The 13,211-nt window shown below is 38.4% G+C and overlaps 2 protein-coding genes and 1 long non-coding RNA gene across 5 annotated transcripts in view; 1 reads left to right on the top strand and 2 right to left on the bottom strand.

Annotated features, from left to right (window-relative positions):
- LOC309658214 (uncharacterized protein) overlaps positions 1–13,211 on the top strand; it is a 607,864-nt gene that overhangs the window by 473,623 nt on the left and 121,030 nt on the right. The gene's annotated exons all lie outside the window — the stretch shown is intronic.
- The window catches only part of CPEB4 (cytoplasmic polyadenylation element binding protein 4), a 63,747-nt gene that overhangs the window by 26,369 nt on the left and 24,167 nt on the right, over positions 1–13,211 (bottom strand). The window lies entirely within an intron of this gene.
- On the bottom strand, positions 10,550–11,917 carry LOC309658291. Its single transcript, XR_014262181.1, has 3 exons — positions 11,900–11,917; positions 11,455–11,545; positions 10,550–10,566 (listed from the first exon to the last, which is right to left on the bottom strand). It is a non-coding gene; the product is annotated as an uncharacterized lncRNA (long non-coding RNA).

Raw genomic sequence — 13,211 nt, forward strand, 5'->3', positions numbered from 1 at the left:
ATACCATTATGTTCTAATACCAACTCATAATAACAATCTTCATATTTTTTCCCCATAAATGTACAATTTTTCTTTCATGTGTAGTTTTTCATAGCTTTTTAAAAGTATGTAGTTAGCAGTAGCATTTTTTTTATATAATTCATAACAAAAGTGCCAGTCTTATGCCTACATGTACAGACACACTAATGGGTTTAAATTCAAATTTCGGGGAATAAGTACAGAAGGTAAAGAGACACATTTCATTGTACTTACACATGAAGAAAATATCAAAGCACATAGCACAATGCCCAGAGGCACAGTAGCATTCAATAAATGCTGGGTTAATTTCCTTCTAATTTTGAACCTAAAATGGGCACCCAAGATACCCTCGAGAAAAGGGTTTGTGAAAGTCTAAAGTTTTGGGAGGATGCTCCACCTTCCAAATTGGTAGCCACAAATAAAGGGGGGGAAATGCATTTCTGTTTTGGAAGAGTTTCTACATGCACACACCATGTAACTAGTTCTATGCTGTAAGTTACAAAACTCACTATGACAACATTTTCATGTCTCCATATTCCCCATGACCTTCATAAGAATGGTGGAGAACCCTCAAGTCTTATTCATCTAAGGAATGGACAGGGGAACTTCACTGTTAATTACCCACCACTGTCTAGCACTCTACACATCAGGAGTAGTGTGAGAATTTAAAATTGACTCAGAATTACAAACATTCCAATTAGGAAACAGCAGTCTAAACTCTGACCCCACAGAACCACAATAGACTCTCTAAGACAATGAAAAGGTGGGTAAGCAGAGGCTCTCCCAGGCCTGGAGGCTGGGGCAAGCCTTTCAAGGTGCCAGGAAGACTCCACCTAGTTCCAGTGAACACTGCGGGAGCCAGAGCTAATACGTGGTCCTATCAATCCACCAGCCACACATTTACAACTCTTTAAAAAGGAACTTTAGACCACAACTATCCTGCAGTCTCTCAAAATCCTACTTCTTTGAAATAGTCTCCACAGAAATAAACTCACGCCATGAAAAGAGAAAACTGTTCTCTGTTGCTAACAGCTTTAATTAATCCACGTGCAAACCTTGGAGTCTCATGTGAAACAAAATCTGAACTTAATTTTTCTACCATTTAAAACCAAATACAAGGATTTAAAAAATTAAGTTGTTAATTGCTCCACTTAAAATTTCACCATGTTCCTATTTAGGGAGGAGAGGTAGGGATGAAGACGGGCAAGGAGGAGGTGAAAATTAATTTTGATATTTCAATTTCTTCCTAAAAATTGGCTTCATTATTTAATGCTCATATACACAGAGTCAAGTATCCAAATCCAGTGAATTCCAGCTGAACTGCTTTAACTACAAGCCCAGATCATATGACCTGTCACAAGTATTATCTTTAAAAAAGCATAGACTTGAGTTGCTGGAACAAGAACATGACCTTAACTGTTAAAAACTTGGGAGGGAGGGAGGGAGTGCTGTTTCTGAATCACTTAACTCAAAGTAGCAGCTGATTTTCCATGATGGAACATTTGCATTAATTTTGTAGCTGTAAAACCCTCTGGTAAATGAATTAACAGCTATCACTCATACCATTTTTATTTATCATAAAACATTTTTTAAAAAGACGATATAAATCAACACAGAAACAAAAATATTTAACAATATTAACTGAAGTTAAGAAAATGTTTTGCTATTTCTGAGAAGATACTCTAATTGAGTATCTAATTGAAGATACTCTAACATTCCAATTGAAACCAGGGCTGTTCCATATGAACTGTAATGCTTCTTACTTGATACTAAGGAAGGATAATTAACGATGAGGATCCAGAAAACAAAATTCCCAGACTAGCTGGCCCAGTTTAACAAATCAAATTCCACCTTATCAGAAACTCACCTTTGGGGTACCTTTTAAGGAGAGAGATAAGAATATTTCAACTTGACAGGCACAAAAATATCCCTTAACTCAGTTCTCTCAGAGTCTGCCTCAACACACACCTCCTAAAGAGAGGCCACCCTCCACCCGCAAGGTAGGTAACCTTTGAGACTTTTTCTGATCCTTAGACTTCTAAATACAGTAGTTCTAACCTTCAGCTAGGACAATAGAGCACTGAAGAATCAGTGGCAAAATTCACAGCTTAACTCTCAAAGTGATACTTGTTTTTATTTTTCGACCTGTTCTTATGAGTCCTGTTCAGGCTGGAATCAGTTCTGGCCTCTGAGTAGTAAAGATACCTATAATATTTTGTTAAACCAGCAGCAATGCTTTCTACTTCAATTTTAAAATAGTAGCAGTGACATTAAAAAACCTTTGAAAAAAACTTTCATAATGCTTCCCATCCTACCTGCCCTTTCCTTCTATAAATTTTTTCTGTAATTAAAATATCTAGAGTCATCCACTCATGACATCTATTATGGAGAACATATATCACTTCCTTTCCGGAAATTCTCTGAAAGCTCCCATTTATAAGTGCCATGGGACAAGTGCCTTGTCTTCTACAAGCCTTTCACCTTCTCCTTGTACCCCTTTTATTTCTGCTCTAATATTCTCTCTGCTCTACGGATGCTAATTTTCACTGGCATTTTTGCATTTTCTATTCCATGGCTAGATTACTGACAATCCCCTCCCTCCCTCTGAGACAGTGGTCCTCTTTCTTTGTTTCCAATGGAGGATATTTTCAAATCTTTTTTTGTTTGCTTGTTTGTTTTTCAAATTTTTTTCCAGGGTGCCTTTCCCCAAAAGGAAACCCCCTTGTTATATTAACTCACCAGATTTTATTTCTATCTATATTGCAACAGCCAACCTTCTCACGTAATCATTTCAGCTACTGGCTAACTTTCTTATCTCTTTTAAGTAATAGCCCCCTTTAGGAACTAGAGCTTTTTTTTTTTTTTCCCCAGCCACGCAGCTTGTGGGATCTCAGTTCCCCAACCAGGGATTGAACCTGGGCCACGGCAGTGAAAGCCCAGAATCCTAACCACTAGGCCACCAGGGAACTCCCAAGAGCTTTTTTTTTTTTTTTAAAATGTAGGTACTTCGAGTTTCCTGTTTGGGCAGCAGGTAAGCATTCAATTAGTTCATTCTCCTGAACTTAAAACACCAGCACTTCACAAATGAATAAAGTGAAGTAAAATAAAAATCCCTGAGATATCTAAATATGAATATAACCCAGTGTTTGTGGGTTTTATTTCATTGGTTTTTTTGATAACTCATCTATCTATAAACATAACTCAGGTTTGGGCACATTTAGAATTGAATTCCTCAAGGGAGAAGGGAGGCATTAGGATTTCAGGCAAGTGAACCTATTTAGTGGATAAAATTCAATCTTTGGAGGCTCTTGGTATTGATTGTGTTATAAATGCAAAGAAATACTGCCAGATCAGCAGTCCTAAACTTAAGGGACGCAATGACAGGAAAAGCAGTCATCTCTGGAGGCCAGCTGTGGCATTTGGAGCCAGAAGCCTGGCATACATCATGCAGAAGGCATAGACTATATTTGGTGACATGACTCAACCTAGCCAAATATAGGCAACTGATACAGTGTGACTCTGGGGAACTACACTACCAAATTCTACAGCCTAGAAAAGATTCAGACTCGAACTAGGCAATTCTATGCTAAGTATTTGCGAGTTGGAAAGAACCAATATTTATCAACCAGAATGACTAAGAATTGCTGGGGGGAGGAGGTGCTCAAAAGAACAGTGTGTATTATCATATTCTTTTAAGACACTAACGAAAGTAACCGAGTTAATGAGATGAAAGGAGAAAAGACTAGAAGGAAATACTCTAATATGTTTCCATAATTTTCAAAATTAGGTAAAGTAAGTTGTTTTCTAAAAATTAACCCAGATACTATTGCTACTGATGATTCAGCAGGAAATGATACAATAAATGTTGCCGTTTCAAACACACAAGCAATGAAAAATATCAAATGGACTATAGTGCTATTAGATTTCATGCTACGGCCTTCTCTTTTTCAGTCATGCCAGCATTGTTGGGGTCATGGTACAGGCCAAGGAATGATAACAGGGGATAACGGCAAGGTTGTCTAAAATAGAGCCATGCAGTCCAAAGAAGTGACAAGAAGCATGAAATTCTGGGTTAGTATTTTTATTGACTCACAGTATAAAAACCTAGATACTCCAACGAAAAAGGAGAGGTTTTCAGTGGACATCGTTAAAAATTTCTCATAGGGAAAGGATAGGCATGGACTTAGGTCCATTTCTAAAACAGATTAAAAGGTTTATGCACACGACACAACACACACACACACACGTACATACTACACACATATACATTATTTGTTATTGTTTAACTAGAGATGCTTCTCCTGATTCTGCTCCTGCTAATTTTATTTAGTTCATATCTAAGTAAGCCAAAGCTATACTGCCATAAATAATTTTTTAAAGGAGGTGCTGTAACTGCCTTTCTGCATCTGCTGTTTTTACCAACACTGCCTGAGACTTGCAGCAAGATGGCGCTGTGGAGGCCTGGATGACGCAAGCAAGGTACAAGAAATGTGGAATAAATTCAATTTCTGAATACCAGCTTTATACTTACACAAACGCAGAACATGTATCAATATGAACGAATAAAAATGTGTTCGTTATGTTCTATCATTTAATGATACAAGGATAATCGTTTTCAATAATTTCTTCCAATGACCTAAAAGTAACTCCCCAAATCATAATCAGTAACCTTATTCTACCCCCTGACCTATCTGTGATACAACCGACTTCCAGTAAAGACGTTTCCACTCAAAATTATGAACGAGACACTGGCTGGGACTGACATCAACTGGATGGAGAGTCTTGTCCCCTCCAAAAGAGCCATTTAAATTACACACACACACACAGTTTAGGCTACACAAAACCCCTCTCCAGGACAGATTTGGCTTTCAGTTTAAAGACCGGGGCTTGTAAAAAAATACTTGAATTCTCTTGCTTACCCCTCTAGGTTCATCTCTCACACTGCCATTTCCCTTCCCACATGAGCTACTCTGCACGTTCAGAACTACTAGCCCATTAACTTTTACTTCTGGATCCCTCCCTCCGTCTGAAATGCCTTCCTTTCTCTCTGCCCCCAGTGTTTCACCACTCAAGCCTCCGCCCTTCTGTCCAGGTAGCTTCATTCTTAGGCCTCACATCCTACGGAAAGTCCCTGCCTCAAGCCACCTGATCCCGGGTTCAGACAGCCTTATGGGCTCCATACAACACGCTTTACACTTATTATACTATATTTAAATCACCTATCTCTAAACTCTCTTCCTAGTCTAGAGCAACAAAATCTTTGAGGATAGATTTTGCGTCTTGCATCCCAGAACTTAGAGCAGAGAAAGGTACTCAATAAATAGCTGTTGAATAAGTGAGTAAAACAAAGCTAGCAGCTGGTGGTCTCTCTGCCATGAAACACCCAGTGAAAAGTGTAGAGTTGGACCAATCCCATCTTGTAAGCTAGGTCAAATTACTTAGTTTCTCTGAAGTAAAACAGAGATATTTCTATTTACATGTGACAAATTCATGAGATAATTTTTGCAGAATGCCCAGAAAACTCTCCCAGTATAGAGTATGTGCTCAATTAATATTAATTCCTTTTCCCTCACTAACTTATAAGCCACAGATAACCAACAGTTTTCTATTTGTGAGAGAAAGAAAGAGGAAGGATTCCTCTTAGCCAAATAAGACCCAAACTGGAACCTTGGAGAAGGGAGTGGCTATCTGTGGGATTTTTGGCTTCAGAGAAATGAGAGTTTGCTAATGTTCTGAGTTACAAACAAGGATATCATTCTTCTCTGGGGGAGAGAAGAGAAAAAACCTAACTCTTTACTTTTATGATAGCCAAACAGGCAAAGTAGCAGAAGTATTTTAGGAAATGAAAACTTTGAAAATTGAAAGGAACTTAAAAGTGTTCCTTTTAACAAAAGCCAAGGAGGATCTCTCTTCTGTACCAATAGCTTAGATCTAATTTTTCAATTGTGATATGATAGCTGAAAACCAGAATGTATAGTGGCAAAAAAAAAAGAAAAGAACTTCTATCTTTAAGGTAAGTAAAGTCAATGGGATATGTTTCTACAGGTTGAGGAAGGGTTCGTAATAAAAGAAGGTTTCATAATAAAAGAAGGTTTGCTTTGACTATAACTCAGGGCAGGTGCAAAGATGGAAGATCTAAAAGCATCTAAGAATTTCAGGCAGAAGGGAATGTCTAGAGAGACACTAGCAAAGAGCTGACCGAATTAAGGAATTTGAAAGATTTCCTACTGCCAGTAAATCTAACAACAAACCAGCAAGCAGGAAGGCTATTTTTATCCCTGCCAGAGGCCTTCTGACTCTGGATGCTACATTTAGAGGACAGAGCAACAAGATAACTTGCCTTAAGAGGATGTTATGATACCAGTGATTAATGGCAATATTTTAAGCTTTAAAAAATTAGGCATAGTTTTTATCCGCAGTAAACCAGCCAAAGCCAGTTAAAAAAAAAAGAAAGATAATATAATGGAAAGAAAAGTGGAAAAACAGACCAATGGATAGCAGAAAAGCTTTAAGTAATCCAGAAACAAAGCCAAGGCAGTAAATTAAAATTCTACCTTGCAAAAAGTTTGATCAGAAGAAGCATGTGTGGGCTTCCCTGGTGGCGCAGTGGTTGAGAGTCTGCCTGCCAAGGCTGGGGACACGGGTTCGAGCCCTGGTCTGGGAGGATCCCACATGCCGCGGAGCAACTGGGCCCGTGAGCCACAATTACTGAGCCTGTGCGTCTGGAGCCTGTGCTCCGCAACAGGAGAGGCCGCGATAGTGAGAGGCCTGCGCACCGCGATGAAGAGTGGCCCCCGCTTGCCACAACTAGAGAAAGCCCTTGCGCGGAAACGAAGACCCAACACAGCCATAAATAAATAAAAATAAATTAATTTAAAAAAAAAAGAAGCATGTGTTATAAGAGACATATTTTAAAAGAACCAGTGAATAAAAATAAATAATTGTAGAACTGGCCAGAAGGTAAAGATGATGTTGAGAAATGGCTCTCTGTACTGACATGAAGAAGACCAAGACGAACTTAAGAAATCCTTAGGTACTATAAACTAAGTTGCTTGCAAATGATTGAGAACTTTAGAGATGAGATAAGCCATTCTTAACGCTGGTTACTTAAATCCAAACCCCTAAAAGCAATCAGCAAAGTCAGTAGTTGGCTTTCTGCATACATACCTATCATCAACCCTAATCACTTACTTAATATAAATTCTGATGATTTTATTGAACCTTCATGAAGAATGCACTCGGATTTCATACCTAATCTGATTTCATCTTTTGTTGTCTCAAAAGGCCAGTTCTTATTTTCCTTTATCAATACTAAAGGCACTGAGTCTTCCTCTTATTAATTAGCCCTCAAAACTAAAAAACAGGCTGTTCAAAGATATCTGCAAATTATTTGGAGGATAAGTTGCATGAGGCCAAGAGTCTTAGTTTTTATTTCCTGATATATCCCAACAGCCTAAAATAGTGCTTGATATTTATTTGTTTTAAGAACAACCTCCCACAGCTTCAGACTTTACATATGTATCTAAAGTGGTTCTCAAAGTAGAGTGAGGCTAGGGGTGAGGAGGGAGAGTCTATCTGAATCACTTCCAGAATACATATGCTTAAGTCTCATGACAGACCTGGTGAATCAGAATCAGCGAAAAGAATAAGCCAGCTTGGAAAAGTTCCCTCAGTGATTCTATTTTGACCTCCACCCGCCAAAAGGCACCCTTCAATAAGAAATCAGCAGGTGTGAGATCTGAATCTTTTATAGAAGATTATGATAAACTACAGATTTTAAATTCTGTCCCCAGTCTCCTACAGAGAAATTAAGAAACCTGAATGCCTGCTCTCTGTCTAAAGTATACTAAGACAAACTTTTTTAATGTTTGTTTCCCTCACAAATGCTACACAATAAATACCTAAGCTATTGAACCAGAAGCCAGAGGCTATGTGTTCCTATCTTGATTCTCTAGGCACCAGTTAGTCGAGTGACTTTACAAAAGCGGTTGTATCTCTCTGAACTGCAGTTTCTGCAGCCGTAAATTGGAGATCACAAAACTCACAAGGAAGGTTATTATAAGGATTTAAATTAGAGATAATTCTCAGAAGGGGCAAAGAATAAAAGCCAGAGAAATGGTATCAGAAGTAACTGCCCTTTCACTTGAAACTGGTTGTTAACACTGCTTCCTATACAGAATGTCCAGGTCCACCTCAAAAAAGAAATATGTAGCTCAGCATCAAATGTGTCCTGTGGTCTACTACTACTCGGGACATGGAATACACTCAAATGTGTGTGGAGCTGGAAGATAAACAGAAGCTAAAATGTAAGGTACTTCCAAGCCATGTGGCTTGAAGAAAGCCATCTCCTCCTCCTAACAAGGGCTACCATGTTACCCCACTCCAGGGTGCACCCCTCCTGTCACAGGGCTCCCCCTGCCCCCTGGCACTGTGCCAGATGTAGCCTGACAAGTCCACACTCCTAGACATGCCTCAAAAGGCAAAAAGATGGCTTCAGACGCCAGAGACAACATTCCAAAATGCTATTTGGTGGAGATGATAATCTAGGATGGGGTAAGTGACTCCTCCTCACTCCTCTCTGTCCTCGTCCTCACTATTTCCTCTATTAAATTCCTTTTTTTGTTATGTTCTTTTTTGGTAATGGGGAACATTCTAATGGTAGGAGTTTAAAGCGGAACAATTAGAGAAGTTCTCTACAGCAGTGTTTCATAACCTTCCGTGATTATTAAGACCTACTTCAATCAAAATATTTCAGAGAGGCTCCCCACCATAACACCTGAAGCCCTCAAGCCCCACGCCAGTGGATACTACAAGTAAAACAACCACAACAAAAACCCTTAATAATGAAAGGCTACTATGAATTCAGCAACACCTTTAAATATATTTTCATTGTATTACATCAGCATCCACGTGCTTCTGGAAGATAATCATGCAACACATACATGACAAATCTATCATCTAACTAGAATGCTTGGTTCTAATAGGTTCCTAGACCCCATCAAATAATTCCCATGGCTGAAGAGGCCCGTAGTCCACAAACTGAGAACAGAAACATTACATCAAGCCAAGTTTAAACAACTGCTTCCTTGACATAGTATTTTTAGGCCTATCTCAAAAAGAAAAAATGCAGTCTAGAAACAAAGCCTTCACTCAACTGAATAAATCTGATTGATTTCTGGTTATATCCCTTCTTACAAGCTACTCAATATTAAATGCTGCCACACCCCAACTCACATGAAATCTGTATGTTACTTTCAGTCATTCAACTATAAAAACCTTCAACTTTGTCACTGAGAAATACCATGCCAGAGAGACTGCGTGGAACTGCTGATAGCAACTTAAAGATCACTAAGTTCAATCCCTCCATTTCCTCCTGCAGGTAGAGAAACCAGGATCTAGAGGGAAGTGACTGACTTAAGCCATGCAACTGTTAATGGCAAAACCAGGTCTTAATAGACTCCTAAATGCTTCTCTTTATTTCTAACAATTTGGGAAAGTCTATTATAAGCTAACAACTTCTGATCTTTTACAATAAAGAGACCAAGTGGCTGATTTAAATATCTCCATTTAATTAACCATGCCAGACATTTATTATTTGGAATACTATAGCCAGTAGAAGTTAGATTTTTTTTTTCTTTTTTAGATTCTTTATACTAATTAACACTAATTAATCATGGCTGCTCTTCAGAATGAAGATCTGCACTTTAGTGCTGGTTTCTCAAGAATTAAAAAAGGGTCCTCTAATTGGTTGATTCCTCCTTCTCTTACCCAATGTATAACAACTGGCATCAGCCCAATTGGATTCCAAAGAGATTATGGAACTGCTTTCCCTTCAGAGTTCCACTAATGTTCTTAATTGAGTGGTTACCAGGTAATACCCAGAATAAAACAAAGCCTTGCTTTTAGAACAGAGTGTGCTAGTGTGGGACTGAATTCAGACTCAGTCTATCAGACAAGATAATGAAGCCCAGAGGCAGCCTAGTCATCTCCATATCTGATTCAAAAAGTAGTAACTAGTTTAAAACTAGCTAAAAGGTATTCCTTTTGCAAATTTTTACTGCTGAACAGCAACAAATTCATCAAGTTTTTTCTCTTTTCCCTCCTGTAACTTAGGTAATGAGGATAGTGGCAACATGAGGGGAAAAAAATAAGGAGTAGTGAATAAAGAAATTCACAAATCAGGTATACACAGCTGCTAAGTGAATCAACTGCCTACAATATTCAGGTAGAAATTCCATGCCTGTCAGGAAGAAATAATTTTGTGGCACAATTGTGCAACTATTCTGCTTCCTGTTGTTAAATTGAATGCAAAGAGAATCCTGCATATTTTTATGACAGCTATGAATCAGGTGGCATTGCTTCAACTCCCTTAAAGTCAGCAAATAACATATTCCAGGATTATATAACAGGATTAAAGAAAGTCTTAAGACCTTCACAGACAACTCACCATTGTATTACTCCATAATCAAAAGGGCTTTCATTATGCAGATTATTAGCATATAGGGCTGTTCTAGTAGCTGTCAGGAAATGAAACAGCAAGTCACCTCTCTACAGAATTTTATAATATAGAAGGAAAAAACAGAAAAATAATAAGTGACACTATCAAAAGGTACAATATATTATTAATTTGGACATGGTGCATGAACAAAACGGATCTCTATAAATGTTCTGGACCTCCTTCTACTTTTTTACACAGTAGGGAGGGCCCTAATATTTGACACTGACAAACTGTTGACAAAATCTGAAAACCTTACTACTTAAATTTATTCAGATTTCACTTCTGAATGGAAAATAATATTATTATTGTCTGTCCACATGGTAATATCTATACTTACTAAGTTGTACACAGTACTTAGTGTGAAAATGTACAAGATTACAGAAAAGCACTCACTAATTTGCTACCTGACTGCTGCTTGTTTTTTAATTTGGTATTTCTAAGTGTTAACTGTCACATATAGTTATTCCTTTCCCAATCCCTGCCCTGAATGTGAGTCTAACAAAATCAAGTTACAACAGCCATAAAGTACGTGAGCCTTAATACAGTTGTAAAGGAAAAAAAAAAAGTTAATGAGTTAAAAGCATCTTTGAAAGAAATGGTTAGGCTCTTCAACCTTCTAATAGCATAAAAAGTTTACTGTCACTTTCCCCTCTGCCCCCCTGTACCCTCATCTCTCACCCAGGTACAAGCAGAGTTGCAACAATGTTTTAAGATGCCTACTCAATTTTCCTGGGCTCGAGACTCTTTGTGCTCAACGTTCAGGATTAAGATAAGGGACTGCTTGAGTAATTATGGGCCCACATCACGGATGACAAAAGACAAATTCCCCCTTTGTGACAACTGCTCGTGTGATTTTCGGAACAAATAAGAACAAGGGTCAATATTCTATCACAAACACATGGAGGGCAGAGGACAGAGGGTCACTACTTTGTACTTACCGGTACATATTATATAAAAAATCGGGCAGATGAGGATCTGGCCAAGGCACAGGAGCATTTAGTATCAACCAAGTTGGTTTCACTTCAGAGCCTAGAGTAAGGAAGACTTCAATCCAAGGCTACGAGCACATCCGTGTTCACAAACATCACATTTTGTCCTCCCAGGCATTTCCCTTTCCCCTCCTCCCCTTGAAAAATTTAAAACAAAATAAAACAAAACCAAAAACAACAGCAATCCTCAACGTGGAAAAGTAGTCACACAGTTTGAAACCGACACCTCTGTAAACTCTGCCTACACTGTGCTGTGAGGAATCAGAAAAATCCTGACCAACAGTAAACCAGAAAGGAGACAGTGGGTCCGAATTACGAATACACCCTGCACCAGTAATACACAGAAAATCATGCCCCACCACTTTGCCCCCTTCTTCCTCACAAAGGAAGTTACCTCAGCACAGAAGCCCAGGTCCCATCCTACGGCACAACTAAGCCAAGCAAAAGAGAAAGGCTGTTTAGGATGTTCCATTTCAGAAGTCAAGAAAGGGAGAGTGCGGAAGGAGAGGAAACCACTTCACTTCTAATAGCCACACGCGAAGTTCAACTGTAGCCAAGTTTATGAACTGTATTCTTTGCTGTGTGCCTTACTCCATTACTCATGAAGCTTCTAGAAGTAAGGCAATTTTCTGCTCCCCAGAGACCTCAGCCACTCCCCTGCTATGCTGCTTTGAATTACTTGGTATCATCCAAGCAGAGCAAGAAAGAACCAGCCGAGTTCAGGAAGGCTCCAGCCAGGTTTGCAGGGCAGCTGCCTGGAAGACTCGGAATCTTCAACACTTGTAATATTTAAAGATCCCCCAATTCACCAGAAGACATTTGATACCACATAATGGTAATCTGCTAGGAAGGAGAAATTTGATTATGAATCCAAGTAAAATTTAGCCGTTTTGCTTTATCCGTGTCTTCTTTATGGTAGTTTGTATCATGGCCCATTAAATATCCCTTGAAGAAAAACGTCCATCTAATCCTTTAAAAAGGTGACTGGGGAGTGGGGTGCAGAGCAGTGCATAGTTGTCTTTCTTCAAATTGCCACAGGCAAACTGATTTAAATAGAAAAAGGTTAAATACTGTAAGAGATTACATCTCCCCACAACTATTTCAAATAAATCATTTAAATAATATTATAGCAACAGAACTTATTCGGTAAAAGTCCCTTTCATTTTTTAAAACTGTATTTACTCTGAAACTCAAATTTATAACTGAATGATATTAAATTTAGTCCTATTGTCAGCAACTCTCATGGAAGGTTTCCAGAGCTATCTCGGTGTACACAAAGTCAGTATACAATATCTGTTCAAAACATCTGTATCGGTATACAACATCTGTTCTTGAAAATACTGAGCTAAGTGACTGCAATTTGGAGTATAGGAATATTAAAAGAATTGTGGATCGAAGGAAAGTTTAAGGTTTTCTGCTTATTATTTATGATATCTTTTTAAAGCAGCACTAACTTTATTCCTTCCCCCTACTGTAAAGATACAGAATTTAAATAATTATCCCAACAGTCACTCTCTCCCACAGTGACATAAAAAATCTTACAGAAAATTAACAAAACTGGCTTTGTGTACTAAACTTTCAACTGAGTTTCATGATTTTCTTCTAGAGAGATTATAATAAATGGTTCTGCTTAGCAGCAAAGAAAAGAGGCACAGATGGAATCATCACTTGCCCACTCGCTGAAGCATTTGTTTCAAACAAATTCA

This window comes from Balaenoptera physalus (genome assembly GCF_965194825.1).
Source record: "Balaenoptera physalus genome assembly, chromosome: 3".
Taxonomy (NCBI): Eukaryota; Metazoa; Chordata; class Mammalia; order Artiodactyla; family Balaenopteridae; genus Balaenoptera; species Balaenoptera physalus.